This window comes from Bradysia coprophila, unplaced genomic scaffold (genome assembly GCF_014529535.1).
Source record: "Bradysia coprophila strain Holo2 unplaced genomic scaffold, BU_Bcop_v1 contig_358, whole genome shotgun sequence".
NCBI lineage: Eukaryota > Metazoa > Arthropoda > Insecta > Diptera > Sciaridae > Bradysia > Bradysia coprophila.
Window position 1 is genome coordinate 3,814,256 of NW_023503616.1, and position 15,825 is coordinate 3,830,080.

The 15,825-nt window shown below is 35.3% G+C and overlaps 1 long non-coding RNA gene across 1 annotated transcript; it reads left to right on the plus strand.

The window, feature by feature from the left end:
* The first annotated feature begins 303 nt into the window (after positions 1-303).
* On the plus strand, positions 304-15,046 carry LOC119081286. The gene is made up of 4 exons (XR_005088473.1): positions 304-1,094; positions 14,478-14,561; positions 14,642-14,706; positions 14,776-15,046. It is a non-coding gene; the product is annotated as an uncharacterized LOC119081286 (long non-coding RNA).
* The last annotated feature ends 779 nt before the right edge of the window (positions 15,047-15,825 follow it).

Genomic DNA, 15,825 nt, shown 5'->3' on the forward strand with positions numbered 1-15,825 from the left:
CAAAATTGAATTTTTTCTTTGTTTATTTAACAGCTTGCTCTCTCACGGCTCTCACACTTAAGTGTCCATTCCACTCAACAAAAAGTACTCCGTGAGAGAGCCGTGAGAGAGCAAGCTGTCAAATAAACAAAGAAAAAATTCAATTTTGTCTCTCACACGGAGTACTTTTTTCGTAAGAGGAAACTAAGCATTAAGCATCGCTGTATTTATAAATCTAAGCTGCGTATTTCTCTCTATGGCGCAAGTAATAATCCACTTAGGTTTTCATGCTGCGCAGGCCTTAAAATTTTTGTAAGGTGAGTCTAGTGTTCAGTCGAAAGAGCTGGTCTTGTGGTATCTGTTTCTAGAGTTGCTGGTCCAATATCGAAATTCATATTTTATAAAGAGTGGAAAGTTTGTGTAAATTTCGGTCGAAGTGGTACAAAAACATTTTATTCCTTTCATTTTTGCACAACAATCTCGACATATTTTAATTAGTCAGAACAAAGGAATTGTAAATATAGTATTGTTTTGCACATTCGTCCGTCCGAGTAATAGATTCGCTTTGTCTGTAAGTTCTTTTAATCAGATATTGTCAAGAAAGACTGGGTCGTGGTTATATTTTTTTAATAAAAACGTACGAGTACTAAGGTTCTAAGGACCACATTTTTGCATGAGTTACCGCGCCCAAAATACATCAGCTTTGAAACTTGCAAAATTTTTGGGAAAAAAAACAGAGCGATTTTCTTTTGTGAATTCTAACGATATTTTCCTAACAAGCTAATTCGACATGAACATGGGTTAGAGGAGAGAAAGATAAAAATAAAAAGAAAAATTTATCACTTACTTAGATTTTTGTTTTGATAAAGTTCTATAAATACCAAGAACTGTGCGTGATAACATTTTAATGATTTCAAAACATCGAAAACGGTTGTGAAACAGTTTTGATGAAATTTTCTTTAAGAAAATGGTGAAAGTATGTGTGTGAGTGCGTTGATGGTGTTCATCGTCTAACTTGGTTTTATAATGTCATGAAAACAATTAACATGAAAATTCATAGGCATGTTGCAGTGCATATCGACCCCAAAAAAATTCGTTGAATTAAACTGGTTGTGGTAAGTTTGTGTCTTTTTACAACAAAATTCTTAAATCGAATCACAGTGAAGTTGGCAGTACTGTTCTGAATGTTTAGATTTTCATTTAATTTATTTATTTTAGACAGAATTTGTGCCTCCTGGTTTTCAAAATCGGCTGAGAATAATGTTAGGCGATTTAATGGTTATTTGTGTACCTGTTTTGGACGATTGGTTTTAGGCAATTTCGCGGATTGTAGGCCGAACGAAGTGAGGCTTACAAGCGAAATTGCCTTAAATCAACCGTCCCAAACAGGTGCACATGTAAGTTTTCATGCAGAGGGCCGGAAACCCGAGAAAATTCAAAAAATTGCCCTCATTTTCGGCCCCGAAGCATGAAAATATATTCTGCTCACAGAATTCTCATTTCGAATATAATGTACTTACAGTCAAGCTTTTCGACAATTGCGACTTGCTTACACTTTCTCTTTGATACGACCATAGCATCTGAACAAGCAGTAGAATAGATTTTACGTATCGATTGAGTAGGCCGAAAGAGTTACGTATTAAGTTTTGTATGCTTGCTAAGAGGACCGAAAGTAAAGCTGTCAATTCGCGGGGCGAAAGCTAAATAACTATTCCAAGAGGGGCCTGCGTATGCAACTCTACTATGTTGTCATTATAAATGATCAGAGTTGCCGGTGTACTATATTTTGGTCACACATGCTCTAGTTGTTGACAGTATTTTGGTTTCGATAAATAAATGTTTCATCTGATTGTTTATTGAAATGTTTAATGAAAATTTTCATTAAATAATAATATTTGACAATTATTATTTGTGAGAATTTCTATAAATCTGTTTGAAATGACATACTTGTCTACGTTTTAAAGTGAACTAAAAATTTTAAATTTGTGCCACTTTGGAGGCTCTGATTAAAATACTTGTGGCGGTTCAAAAAATGTTGTTTATTTTGTGGCAGATCATACTAGAGAGGCTAAAAATTTCCTATCAGTGCTGTGATACGACTCAATCATGTCCTCTAATCGTTAGTAAAGTTTTAACTAAAAAAAAACAGCTTTGATAAATGTTTTATAAAAGAAACAGACCACAAACTATACAGTTACAGTAAAAATAAAACATTAACGTGACGAATGTCTTTTAACGTTTTTTAAAATCAACTGAACGTTGGCACCAGAACAATTTTTTACATAAGGTATAGTATAATGTTGGAATTTGTATGGAGTGGAGGAAATAGCGATTTCGCTTATTACACCCTCAGGGCACCGGTACTTAGCTAAAATTGTAGCATACATTTGCCTGTCTCGTATTTCATTTTTGATAATATCTTTTCGTCAGAATCAAAGCACCTAGCAGGGTAATTGGTGCTTTGTCAGAATCCTTTTCGAAAAATGTAATGACAGAAATAACGACCAAGAATCTGTTAGAGCTTGAAGCTTAAAATAGAAATTAGTTTTGATGTAGTCGTTTGACCGACTTTGAGAAACGTGAGCAGTTTAAAAGGCTGTAGTTTATGAATAGACTGTATTCTTTAATTGTCGATATAAGACTGACTTATTTGATATATTGTCATTCATGCATACTATGCCATAGCATTCATTCGTAACTTAATGAGAGTAATTCTCTCTTTACAATAAGATTTCTTACATAAGGTAAAGGTGTCAGCGCAGTTCACCGTTTTGGGTCTCCGTTTAGATATTGCGCATGCGCACAGAGAGAATTTTCTCTCAGCGCATGCGCATTGTCTAAACGGAGACCCAAAACGGTGAACTGCGATTGCAGCTTAAGTGAGTGCATAAAGGACACTACAAGGCATCGGTGCTTTTCTGAAAAGCATACATTAGGGCGATTTTTAAATAGTGGATTTTAGTTTACTTTCGTTGATATCTTTCCATCAGAATCCTTTTTAAAAAATGTACGACCGCAATTCCGATCACAAAAGTGATAGCTTTCAACAGAAAATACATTTGATTGTAGCAGTTTGACCGGCTCTGAGAAACGTGAGCAGTCTATCATCAAAAGTAAACTAAAATCCGGTACTTAAAAATTGCTTTTCAGAAAAGCATCGGTGCCTCTTAAGTTTAAGTTTAAATTTGTTTCTTGGAAATATAAAAATAAATCTACATAAATCTGAATATAGAATGTTTAACAATGAAAATAAGTCGATAAGTAATTTTTTCATCGGGGATTCATCTACAATTTATTTATTTTTCGTGCTTCTAATGACAATATGGTGGTACTTTCAAACGTAGCCTCAATGCACAGACACCAGAACAGATAAAGTGCCTACTCGACAAACAATTATTTTCTTCGTTTGGCAACATTCGCGGTAGTTTTCATGCATGAAGTGATGAAGTGAGCAGCATTTCTCACTCAATCAGTGCGAGAGTCTCACACGCATAAGTCATAGATCCTGTGGATCCCTGGATCTCAAGTAGGTTTACTATTTTATCGAATTAACATTCTGATCCTCTTCTGGTCATTTCTCTATTTATTTCATCATCTCTCATTATATTTTTAGTTTCTGAACGAACACTGTCCTTAAAATAATATTTGGATTCATGTTCCTTACCTTACAGTGTGCGAATAGAGAGGAAGAGACTATTCGCACATTGGGTGAATAGCCAAAGTATTTTAAATGAATATTCGCGAATAGCATTTTCGTAATAGATCCCGATTTTGCACTTGATTTAGGTGGTTCCAGTAATGGGGTTTCACCTTGTTCAAAAAAATCTTTTGCTTCTTTAGCTTGACTGAACGATGAGTATAAGAAAGCTCTACTCAGATCTGAACTCATTTGTGGCATCTTTGTCGATAGCAGATGAACATGTGAGGAAAGCCTAAAATATGTGACGACAACCATTTTCTCCAACATCAATGATCAAATTACAAAGTATTTACACTCACTCCTCCAAAAAACCGAAAGTGACTTCTCTATATATAGGGACGACAAAATTGATTTCAGTTTCCGAGTCTTGTCTGTATTTTTGAATTTATTGTCTGTCATTTTGGTTTTTTACCTATGCCTTTTCATTTTTTTAACTGCCTTTTTGAAAAGTGCTAGCTGCACTTTTGAATTTTTTGTCTGCCATTTCGGATTTTTTTTAACTCAACCATGTCTTCTGCCTTTTTATTTATTGTTAACTGCCTTTTTGACAAGTGCAAGTGCTATCTTCCCTTTTGAATTTTTAGACCCGTACGAAGTACTGGGGTCTTATAGGTTTACGCATACGTTTGTAACACGTCGAATTGGACTCCCTGAGTAAGGGGAAACCTATTGTGGTTGTCTAGAGATGCCAAATCCGCGAAGAAAAAAAAATGTCCGTCTGTCTGTCTGTCTGTCTGCACGATAACTTGAGTAAAACGCATCCGATTTTGAAAATTCTTTTTTTTTCCGTTTGGTAATGTCAAAAGACAGGCTAAGTTCGAAGATGAGTGATTTTGGGTCGACCCCTCCCGAGCTGTGGCCCAATAAGTGCTTTACGGTTTTTCGAAGATATCTCCGGACATTTAAACGTTAAACTTGTAAGTGATACGTCAAATAAAAGGTATTTACAATACCGATCGACAAAAAAAAAGTTTATGGAAATCGGATGACCGACTCGTGAGTTAGACCCCTTGGTGTGGAACAGGCACAGGGCGGCAAGCAGTTTTTGCTTGTAGGTCGGCCACATTTGAACATATTTCGTCTGTTTTAGCTTTATTAGATAGGTATTGACCGTACCAATCAGGGAAAATTATGAAATTATGTTCTCCGGAGCGTGAGCTAGGTCTCTTGGAGTGAGCTCTTATCTGGCTACTCGGCCGTACAGTGAACGTGGAGTATTTTGTCAATATCTCGAGTAAATTTTGACCGAATTTCATGATTTTTTTTTTGTTTGAAAGGTATTAACGAATGTAAAGCGTCGGTACTATTTCCGGTCTCCTAACAAAATGGCTGCCGGCGGCCATATTGGATTTTAATAAAAGTGATATATATTGGGAAAAATGGTACTTAGAGTGTTTCTGTTAACATGGAAATAATTTGTTTTGTGTGTGGGGTGTTTCAGGCATTTCATATATGGACATCTATATATATCTATATTCATCCATATTGAGCTATATACAGGCATATAGAGCTATATAATAGCATATTCATCTGTGAAATGTTTATTTATTGGAAAATATAGGTAAATATAGCAGTATATAGCTGTTTAAATAGGAATTTATGAAAGTTGACTTCGTACGGGGCTGTCTATATTGCCTCCGGCAATTTATTTGTATATGCTAACAAGGCAAAGAAAGATAATGTAAGTGATTTTAAAGGGCGAATAGCTTTTCAGTAGAGAATGAAGTAAAAGAAATGAAGAGTTTCACAGTAAAGGCTTTTGATACGAATAGGTGTTTCGTACGGGTCGGCGTTAGCTATGTTTTGTATGCAATTTTGGTTTTTTAAACTCAACTAACTCTTCTGCCTTTTTATTTAGTTTCAAATGCCTTTTTTATCTCCAAAATTATTCATTTTAATGAAGAAATTGGATTTTACTAGATTTATCGATCAATGAGGAGTAACAGGCAAGCATAGCTTGAGAGAAATTTTAATGGAATTAATTTTGTCATTGAATGACGCTCAGTATGAACTCAACTCGAACAATTAAGTTCTTGAACATATTATTGAAGCATCAACATTTCGGCATATCGTGCCAATCGTCAATCAAGTCATTCAACTTGATATGTTGATATGGGTAACTGAACCGACTGTTCTAGTTGAGTTCATACTGAGCGTCACTCCAGGACCGTAGCCAGACTTTAAATTCCGAGTGCGCTAGGGGGGGCGCAAGGTCCAAAAAAATTATTTTGTATGGGAAAAATTAAAAAAAATTGAAAAAATGACTTCTCTAGAAGGGCCGCCCCCCCTGCGCCCCATCTAGATACGGCCCTGCGTCACTCAATGACAAAATTAATTCCATTAAAATTTCTCTCAAGCTATGTAGAGAGCTATGTAGCTAATAGACACCCGTTGAACGTTTCTCGGATAAAAACAAGAGACTCCTCGCCATTTTTAGCCCCGTACGAAGTACGAAGGGGCTTATAGGATTACGATGCCGTGTGTAATTGATGGAATTCGAAGCAGACGGTAAGGGCAAAGTGTTTGCCTATGTTCATAGATGACGAATCCGCAATAAAAATTTGGGCCGTCTGTCCGTCTGTCTGTCACGTCGATATCTTGAGTAAATCAAATCCGATTTCAAAATCTTTTTCCCTGAAAGATAGTCAAAATAGTGAGGCTAAGTTCGAAGATGGGCCTTCGTGAGTTAGGGCCACCTAAGTGATTTAAGGTCTTTTGGTGATATTTATGGCAAAATAAACGATGGAAATGTAAATGACACGGCAAATGATAGGTATTGTCAATACCAATCCAGGAAAAAAAAGTTTTTTAAAATCGGGTGAGTGGACCGTGAGTTAGGGCCTTAGAAGTGAAAAGCTACTAGGGCCCTATGTGTATTTTACATTGAACTCGAGTAAATTTCATTCGTTTTTCGTAATTTTTGTGTCATTTGGAAGGTAATCAAAGGCCGAATAGAATGTTGTTGAAAAAAAAATTAAATTTGGGTCCTCGGACTAAGGCCGCTACTAGGGCCCTATGCGTATTTTACATACAACTCGAGTAAATTTCATCCGTTTTTCGTAATTTTTGTTTCATTTGAAAGATAATCGAACACCGAATAGAATGTTGTTGAAAAAAAAAAAATTTGGGTCCTCGGACTAAGGCCGCTACTAGGGCCCTAGTCGTATTTTACATACAACTCGAGTAAATTTCATCCGTTTTTCGTAATTTTTGTTTCATTTGAAAGATAATCGAACACCGAATAGAATGTTGTTGAAAAGAAAATTAAATTTGGGTCCTTGGACTAAGGCCGTTACTAGGGCCCTATGTGTATTTTACATATAACTCGAGCAAATTTCATCCGTTTTTCGTAATTTGTGTTTCATTTGGAAGGTAATCAAAGGCCGAATAGAATGTTGTTGAAAAAAAAATTAAATTTGGGTCCTCGAACTAAGGCCGCTACTAGGGCCCTGTGTGTATTTTGAATATAACTCGAGCAAATTTCATCCGTTTTTCGTATTTTTTGTTTCATTTGGAAGGTAATCAAAGGCCGAATAGAATGTAGTTGAAAAAAAAAAAAAAATTTGGATCCTCGGACTGAGGCCGATACTAGGCCCTATGTGTATTTATACTAAATAAATTAAAATTTTAGGGCTATTTGAAATTTTTGTTTTATTTGAAAGGAACGTCGTACGGGGCTTCGTAATTGCGCTATGCGCAATTTCTAAGATGTACACATTTCATAATAATTTAATACGGGGCTCAGTCGCAGCAGACGCTCCGACTGTTCTGATGGCTCGTTTATATATCATAGATGTTCATATATAGAGCCTTCATTTTTTCTCTACAGACCATTAGATGAGAATCGGTCGGTTGGCTAAATTCCGAGATATATTTTTTTGAAAAAGTTATGATTACTTGCCCCGCCGAATATAACGTTTAAAAATAAGTTGTTCTTCGAAAAGATCACCTTTTCTCACCCAGAATTAATATAAGTTCCACTAGCCGATTAAAAAAATCCAAGGGTAGAAAAATACTCGTTTTGTCATTTGGAAGCATGAAAAACGTTGCGTTCACCTCGGTGAAAATAGAAAATTCTGAATCGCTTCTAGTAACTATTGTTCCCGATTGTCAGATCAAAGAAAATCTGAACGAAACATAAACGTAACCATAATCTATCAAAACTTTCAATTTCCTTTTATAAACGAATTGAAAAATATCAATGACTGTACTTGAAGATGAAACCCTATGAAAAACTTACCACCGTCTTCTAAATGCTCTGCTGTTCGGGCCTTTAAACTTTGTTTACCAAATAGTTATCAACACATACTGGATGTTAACTTAATTTTTGGTAGATTACGGCATTAATAGGAGAAGGCAGGACTGGATGTTGGACGTCTGTTAAACTATAGCAAAATAAAAGGCAATATTAATTTTAGAAGAACAGAAAATTAACAACAATCATTACTTGTTATTGGGCGAACTGCATACCGTAAAATTGTCATTTTAAAAATCGAATTGATTTATTCCTTCATCTTCATCCACGTCCATAACACATCTATTGGAATTTTCTTTCCATAAACTGAAAATATATTTTGTTTATGTTTTAAATACATTGTGTAAATACTCTTGCTTCAAAATGGCCTTAAAACGATGCAGCTAGATTTACTTATGTGCGAAAATAGTAATTGAAATTATACCTCTCTAAGAATTCACCAAACTTATCGTCATCCATTACAATATCCATACTAATAACCTCTTCAATGAATTCGTTAAACTCATCTATAGGCCCCAGATCACTAACGGGATGTCGATTGAAAATAAAAATTCCATTTTTATTTAACATAACATACGCAAGAAATATAAATAAAATAATGATGGATTCTTTCAAGACACTGATAGTGCGTTGATTCTTTTGAAAAACAGCCCACTGAAATCGGACGCATTTTCTTTTGGAATTTTTTATATGTACCTAGACAGGACTTCGACCTTAGAAGCCAAATCCACTTTCAAAAAAATTCTTCGAAGCCAGAAGAATATGGACACTTACACAGTTCAGCTTCTTTTTCATCGTAGATGCATCCAAACCGTATAAGACCCAACAGCACATAAAATTACCTTTCAAATGATACCACAAGACCATGTACGTTTCGTGTACCTCGAGAAATTTCTGTAAGAACAGTGTAAGTCTTCGATTGAAAACGTCAACTGCACATTTTTCAGTGTGAATGAATTTTAAACCCAAACCCTGTACGGCTCGCGTAACTGGAGAAATTTTTGTAAGAAAAGTGCAAGTTTTCAGTTTTTGTTCACCTTCCCCCAGCTACACAAGCTTCGAAGAATTTTTTTGAAAGTGGATTTGGCTTCTAGGGTCGAAGTCCTGTCTAGGTACATATAAAAAAATCCAATAGAAAATGCGTCCGATTTCAGTAGGCTGTTTTTCAAAAGAATCCCTCATAATACCTATGGTTTTGCATCGCTTCCTTGACATCAGCAACGAACACTGTTCCTTCTCTAGTTTGAATATTATCAATAGTAGAAGCTGCCAATGCTTCTGTACGTTTAATATTCGCAGCAGATCTTGGTTTTGACTTGTATTTGGACCAGTAATGACGCTGGATAGTAGCTCTCGGAATGTTACATATTTTTTCCGCCTTTTCGAATGACACTCCATGTTTTCGGACATATTCCACAGCCCTTTGCAATGAAATCCAATTCGGTGAACCTGGGACATACCGTCTTTGCACGCGTTGTTGCCTTAACATTTTTCTTTTGCTTTTTAAAAACTGCTGTAGTAAACAAAACTTTTACTGGAATGTATACTGTACACACTTATGTTAAACAAATGGTCTCATCAACTATACAATTATTTAATACAACAATTAATTTGTTAGTTCTGTCACATAAGCTTTTCACGACGAATTTCCATGTGTCTGGCTGTTAGAGCAAATTTTTCTCTGGGTTGAAATGAAAAATATGTTTGTTTCAGTTGCGCAAGATAATGGGACTGTTCATGCATACGTTATGGAGTACATGCAGACAGAGAAGGCAGTCGCTGACAATGATGTTTTACTCAAAGTACTTATGTATTGGATATTATGGTTAAATCCCACACACACACATGAGAAAATGTAAATGTAGACATCGCTCAGAGCGTTATAAAATATAAATATATACGAATATTGTTATATATATACACGTTATGTATATTCTATTGTATACAAAGGGAAATGCTCTTTGAAAACTAAAGTTCTTCATTTTCGCCTAATTTTATTACGTTTCTAGTACATTTTTTTCAGGTTGAGATAGTGAGCTGGGAATAGTTCTTTGTGTACTTGGTTTGGACGATGTATTTAAGCTATTTTCGCAAGCGTAAAAAACTCAACAAAAAAATTTCATGCAGAGGGAAAAAATCGAGAGAAAATTTCCAAAATTGACCTCGATTTTGTCCCCAAGGTATGAAAAATGTATCTGCAAATACTGCAAATACTTTCCTAAAGTTGCTTAACTTGGTTATCGTAGATCGTAGCTCATAAAAATTTATGGAGTAAATATAATAAATAATTATTGAATTGTAATCCAATTTAAAAAAAAATGTTGGCCTCGATTAGGATTTGAACTTGTATTGTTTATTATGATTGCTATCAATCTATGCAATCGATGATAATATTTCCAAATAATCGATACAATATCAATCGAATTTTTTATCGATAATCGATAAATATCCACAGATTAACAGTCGATATTTACCGATTATCAGTCGATATTTACTGATTTTCAGCCGATATTGACCGATTAACAGTTGATATTTACTTATCAACAGTCGATATTCTACCGATTATCAGTTGATATTTATCGATTATCGATAAAACATTCGATTGATATTGACTTTTTGAAAATATCGATAATCGATTCTAAGGAATTATCGAACATGCATGCCTATCTTTAGAAGATTAGGTTGTTCAGACTGCACTTGTTATTGGACATAAAAGGCTGTTAGTGAGGTCTCTAAACAAAAAAAAGAAAGCATTAGTTGGAAATGCTTGGCTGAATTTGTTTTGAACGACCGTATTGTAGTTGACTAAAACTCCTGGGTTTTCGTTCACGGGTTTTCTTCTTGTTGTTTGCATTAAATTGGTCGTTTGAAGTTTTTTGATGTTCATTTTCTTTAGAATTATTTGATCTGTAACAGAATTTTTTGTTTAATTATTTAATTTGTAAAACTGAAAGGTTGAATCTCGATTAATTATAACAAGTTGCTGCATATTACTATACGTAAGGTAATGCAATGATTTTGATTAATAAGTTACTTTGAACTTTAAAAATGATCCACGGTGTGGTTGAACTGTTGGTTTTACAATTTCATGATGTAGTATTCCGTACTACTGGATCTATTCGGCTGTCTATGAATAAATTCTTTATATTTTCTACATTTTGTGTTGGCTTATTAGCCTCTGGAACCTGGAAAACCAACATGAACAAAGTCTAAAAACGGCGCGCCGACTTTTTTCTTTCTCTATGCCTAAAATGATCAGGAGATCATTACCAAGAGGGATTCTTTTGAAAAGCCGCCTACCAAAATCGGACCTATTTCGCCTGGGATTGATATATACATGGTTTGAAAGGTCTTTGCCAGTAGACCTCAAAACAGGCCTCACGGGGTCCTAGCCACACCTGGTTGCTGGTTGAACATCTCCGAAGTTGGTAAAATGGTGATTTTTATCCGAATTTTTTGGTCGTCATAAACGATCGTCCCGGGCGAGAGTGGGCTCGTTGGAAAGCTGAGTTCAAGTAGTTTCGGGTCATGCCTAGTTTAATTTAATTCATTGATATATGTTTACAGAAATCTGCAAGAAAAATTTTCAAAATCTGTGTGAACTTTAGACAGGTCTGGGCTGGTACTGATGACGCTTAATGGGAACCTAACATGCTAGTCGTAACCAACATTGTCTAAGCTTTCCATTGATACCCCATTTGCAGTGCTGGTGATTGCTGGCGAGTTTTACGAGTAGCAGTTGTGCTGTTATGTCGGCAATCACCAGCACTGCAAAAAATTAAGATTGGCTCACCTAGTTTGTGTATATTACGTAGGTGGAAGCACGGGGTTTCGAACATTTAGTTTTTTCATGTTGCAGATATTGCAGTGTCAAATTCTGTCCAAGATGTGACATATTTGCAAGGTATTGGCCTTTTTTACAAAGTATAATCAGCGTAACCTCCGTAAAAAGAATCTTGAATCTGACAAGAGCACGTGTGCCAACGTGTAAAAAACAAATGTTCAAAAACCCCTGCTGAACCGTGGCGATCCTCTTGTCAAACGGACAGTACATAAACAAATTCCATCATTTAATGGGGTATCAATGGAAAGCTTAGACAATGTATGTTACGACTAGCATGTTAGGTTCCCATTAAGCGTCATCAGTACCAGCCCAGACCTGTCTAAAGTTCACACAGATTTTGAAAATTTTTCTTGCAGATTTCTGCAAACATATATCAATGAATTAAATTAAACTAGGCTTGACCCGAAACTACTTGAACTCAGCTTTCCAACGAGCCCACTCTCGCCCGGGACGATCGTCTATGACGGCCAAAAAATTCGGATAAAAATAACCATTTTACCAACTTCGGAGATGTTCAACCAGCAACCAGGTGTGGCTAGAGACCGTGTGAGGCCTGTTTTGAGGTCTACTGGCAAAGACCTTTCAAACCATGTATATATCAATCCCAGGCGAAATGGGTCCGATTTTGGTAGGCGGCTTTTCAAAAGAATCCCTCCGATAATAATTAGGAAAGAAAACTACTTTGCATTACACTTTTAATTAGACTTTGTTCAACCACACCGTGGATCTTGAAAATGAATTTGAAAACAAATAAACATTCATCGGCATTTCTCACCTCCTAATCCAATACTGTTGATTCATGGTTTACAAGGATTTAATTATACACACAAGAGCTCTTTTCTTAAGTATATACTGCGCATCCGTCGCAGGCGATGTGCAAACCCAACTTTGAACATCATACGATTATTTATAAGAATATTTATTCCATTCATTTATTTATTCATTCACTGAGAAGGAAGTATAGCACATAGACGGAACCAATATCAACGGAATCGCAATGGTAAATCGTGTATTCCACTAAAATAAATTTTTAATAATCATTTTGGTCCGTGTGTAATACACACTGTGTATTGACTGTTTAATTGTGTTGTGGAACAACAATAGTACATTGAATGACAAGGGGCGAAAGTAAAAAAATTCAACCGTGTGCGAGAGTTGATGCCCGCGCCGAAGGCAAGGGCCTCAATCGCACAGGTTTAATTTTTTTACTTTTGCCCCGAGTCGTTCATACTATTTTTTTTGATACCAACATTGAAAATTGATACGTATCGCAAACATCGCAACAAAATGTTGAAATAAAAAGGCATTTAGCCAGAAAATGCGGGGGTCCAGGGGGCGGCAGCCCCCTGGTATATGAAAAATTTAATAATTTAGCCATCACAACAAAAACACACACAAAAATTAAGATATAACTAACAAATCATTCAGTAACAATAGTCATTTGTGTACCTGTTTTGGACGATTGATTTTAGGCAATTTCGCGGATTGTAGGCCGAACGAAGTGAGGCTTACAAGCGAAAGTGCCTTAAATCAACCGTCCCAAACAGGTGCACATGTGAGTTTTCATGCAGAGGGCCGGAAACCCGAGAAAATTCGAAAAATTGCCCTCATTTTCGGCCCCGAAGCATGAAAAAAGTATCAACTTTGTATGCTAATTTCAATAAGAACACTGGCGCACAGTGTTTTACAATTTTGATCAAAGTATTCTGCATAATATGAGCGGATTTTGTTGACAACTCGACTCATTTCTCTCATTTTCTGTGACGTCAGTCACTTTCGCTGTTCGTTCAGTTGCGTTCGCTCTTCGTTAAGTACTTTCTCCCCGTGGGATGCATTTTTTTACTTTCGCCCCTCATATGCGGGGCGAAAGTATCATTTTTCAATGTTGGTATCAAAAAAAAGTAAAATATGGTTTATCGTTTTAGCAAATATTCAGTGATATAGCAATGAAATTATGAATCGAAATGACCGATCGTACTGTATATTGTATCATTGATTGAATTAAATGCGCTACATTGAGCATCTGTTCATTTATTTCATTTATTTTTTCAAGAAAAGGAAGTGTATAACAAATGATCCACGTAGCTCCAGTTTGTACACAATTCTAAGGAGCTACTGCTACATATAATGTTCTGCTCATTTTAATTTTTTGCCAATCCGATTATAAAAAAATATTCATTCTTATTTTGTTACAATCTGAAGAAGAAAAAAATAAAAAAGAAAAAAATCGTTCTTTGCTGAATGAATTGAATGTATATCTAGATACACCGTTTATATAAGTATATGCATACCAATTGATGCATACGAGTATGAATGGCTGAATCGTTTTGGAATAGTGTTAGTGTATAGTGGCCACCCATTTTTAATGCATGTGATAGTGTGAGTGGGATACAAACACCAATACACATTAGTGTGGTGACGCAATTTTTTTTTTGTTCAATTTTTGTCGGTAAAGTTTTTGCGTTAGGGCGCCATTATGCTTTACCTAAAGTGAAATGGTTTACGTGGTATGGGACATATGTGCTTATTGAGATAAATCCAGACGCTAAATAAATAATAAGTCTCCTATTTCGAAACAATGAGGAATTTGTCAGAAAAAATCATGGCAAAATATTCTCAATTCGCCTGATCTAAAGTCCTGATATTATTATAGCGACGATACATAAGAATTATTGCTATTTCATAATTTCCTTTTTTAGACAAATCAATGCAAACACTTCCAACAAACGATTTTACGGCATGTTTACAACTATCCAACCGATGAAGCAGTCCACAAAGCGTTGGTAAGAACATTAGATAATTTCACAGGAAATTTTCCGAAAATAATTCTAATTTTTCGATTTATTTTTCTTTCCACTCTTAGGTAGTAGGGGAACTATATCTTAAATATAAGCGTTGTGATCATAGTTACTGCTTGTCTCGTTTAATGTAAGTTTTGATTTGCGTAGCGATATAGACTGATATTTTTTTATAATTGAATTAACTTGTTTGCTACAGGCGTTCCTTACAAGAGCTCGTCTCATCGGAAGTAACAATAAATCCGAACACCCAAAAATTTGAAAGTGAAATATCAATGATGGCTGAACATCTTTACAATGTGCTGTATTTATTGTGTCCACCGGCTCCACCAGCTATTGATATACCTAACGTGGCTGTTGCTGGATAACAATAGTTTGCAGTAAGAGATCGGTAACAATTCATAGAAATTTTAAACAATTCAAAGAATTCGTTATCACTAACACTTCAATGATTCCTTAAATTCCAAGAACCACGATATCGATTGGAAATAATATTGTGAGCAAAATGTTCTTTTCCAGATAAACTTTTTTTATATATATATATATAATCCTGATATTACGTACAACGACATCTCGATGTTATAGTGTCTTTTATTCCAAATTAAACGATATTTCATTGAATTTAATTTTAATAGAGCGACTAAATAAAATGTTCCATTGTTTGTGGTGCTCAATTATTTAATAATTTTGTAAAAATTTGAATCACACGTATAACTATGTATACACAAACATTTTTGATAACAGTCACATCAGTAATTGAAATCGATTTTTAGTGAAATAACAGTTTCATAACAATAACAAATAACAATGATTAAATTGCCTCGAAACTTACTTTAGTTGTCTTACTGTTACTACAACAATACCTCACAGATTTCTTGGGGGAATTTCTTTAATTTTTTATTACTCCAGCTATTTTTCTTTAACGCAAATTTCAACGTATCGGCAACTAAAGTTTTTCATTTTAGATTTGTGCTGCTGCCACTTGACGCTCTCGAGTCTCAATCTTTCCAATATTTTCTTATAAAATATTTGCCACGTCCATATCTGTACAACAATTTCCACAACGCTTCCACAGTGTCATATTTTCCTACTTTGTCCTACTTTTTAGAAATTCGTCCTACTTGACCTACTGTCCTGCGTCGGACAAGTTTGTTAAGCAAATTCATACTACTTGATGTTCGGAACATTCACATTTCTGAAGTCGAATTGATGTGCAACAGTTTACTTTAGAAAGAGTAAATCTCGCGAG